Source organism: Colobus angolensis, unplaced genomic scaffold (assembly GCF_000951035.1).
Source record: "Colobus angolensis palliatus isolate OR3802 unplaced genomic scaffold, Cang.pa_1.0 Scaffold162, whole genome shotgun sequence".
Lineage (NCBI taxonomy): Eukaryota > Metazoa > Chordata > Mammalia > Primates > Cercopithecidae > Colobus > Colobus angolensis.
In genome coordinates this window covers 5,105,954-5,107,966 of record NW_012114733.1, presented here as the reverse complement: position 1 = coordinate 5,107,966, position 2,013 = coordinate 5,105,954, and positions in this window count along the sequence as shown.

The following is a 2,013-nucleotide window of genomic DNA, read 5'->3' as shown; positions in this document are numbered from 1 at the left end:
CCCACAACAGTGTAAAAGTGTTCCTTTTCCTCTGCAACCTCACCAGCATCTGTTGTTTTTTGACTTTTTAATAATAGCTATTCTGGCTGGTGTGAGATGATAATCTCATTGTGGTTTTGATTTGCATTTCTCTAATGATTAGTGATTTTTTTTTCATGTTTGTTGGCCGCATGTATGTCTTCTTTTGAGAAGTGTCTGTCCATGTCCTTTGCCCACTTTTTACTGGGATTGTTCATTTGTTTCTGTTAAATTTGTTTAAATTCCTCTTAGATGCTGAATATTAGACCTTTGTCAGATGGGTAGATTGCAAACATTTTCTCCCCTTCTATAGGTTTTCTGTTCATGCTGATGACAGTTTCTTTTGGTGTACAGTTCTTCAGTTTAATTAGATCCCTTTTGTTGCTATTGCTTTTGGCAATCATTAAATCTTTGCCCATGCCTGTGTCCTAAATGTTATTGCCTAGATTTTCTTCTAGGATTTTTATAGTTTTGGATTTTACATTTAAGTCTTTCATCCATCTTGAGTTGATTTTTGTACGTGGTGTAAAAAAAGGTTGCAGTTTCAATTTTCTGCATATGGCTAGCCAGTTCTCACAGCACCATTTATTGAATAGGGAATCCTTTCCCCATTGCTTGTATTTGTCAGTTTTGTCAAAGATCAGATGGTTGTAGGTGTGTGGTCTTACTTCTGGGTTCTCTATTCTGTTCCATTGGCCTACATGTCTGTTTTTGTAGCAGTACCATGCTGTTTTGATTACTGCAACCCTGTAGTGCAGTTTGAACTCAGGTAGCATGATACCTGGAGCTTTGTTTTTTGTTTGTTTGTTGTTAGGGTTTTCTTGGCTATTTGGGCTCTTTTTTGGTTCCATATGAACTTTAAAATAGCTTTTTCTAATTCTGTGAAGAATGTCGGTGGTAGTTTAATGGGAATTGCATTGTATCTGTAAATTGCTTTGGGCAGTATGGCCATTTTCACAATATTAATTCTTCCTATCCATGAGCATGGAATATTTTTCCATGTTTCTGTCATCTCTGATTTCTTTGAGCAGTGGTTTATAGTTCTCCTTGAAAAGGTCTTTCACTTTGCTTCTTAGCTGTATTCCTTGGTATTTTATTATTTCTGTATCCATTCATTGAATGAATGAGACTTCACTCATTCATGAGATTTCATTCATGATTTGGCTCTAAGCCTGCCTGTCAGTGTACAGGAATGCTAGCACATTGATTTTGTATTATGAAACTTTGCTGAAGTTGCTTATCAATTTAAAAAGCTTTTGGGCTGGCCGGGCGCGGTGGCTCAAGCCTGTAATCCCAGCACTTTGGGAGGCCGAGATGGGTGGATCACGAGGTCAGGAGATCGAGACCATCCTGAGCTACACGGTGAAACCCCGTGTCTACTAAAAAATACAAAAACCAGCCGGGCGAGGTGGCGGGCGCCTGTAATCCCAGCTACTCGGGAGGCTGAGGCAGGAGAATGGCGTAAACCCGGGAGGCGGAGCTTGCAGTGAGCCGAGATCACGCCACTGCACTCCAGCCTGGGCAACAGAGCTAGACTCCGTCTCCAAAAAAAAAAAAAAAAAGCTTTTGAGCTGAGACACTGAGGTTTTCTAGATATAAGATCATATTGTCTACAACAAAGATAGTCTAACTTCCTCTGTCTTCCTATTTGAATATCCTTTATTTTTTTCTCTTGTCTGATTGTGCTGGTCAGAACCTCCAATACTATGTTGAATAGGAGTGGTGAGTGAGGGCATCCTTGTCTTGTAAGGTTTTCAAGGGGAATGTTTCCAGCTTTTGCCCATTCAGTACGATATTGGCTGTTGGTTTGTCATAAATGGCTGTTATTATTCTGAAGTATGTTCCTTCAATACCTAGTTTATTGAGAGTTTTTAACATGAAGGGATGTTAAATTTTATCAAAGGTCTTTTCTGCATGTATTGAGGTAATCAGTTGGTTTTTGTCTCTAGTTCTCTTTCTGAATTGAGATACGTTTATTGATTTGTGTATGTTGAA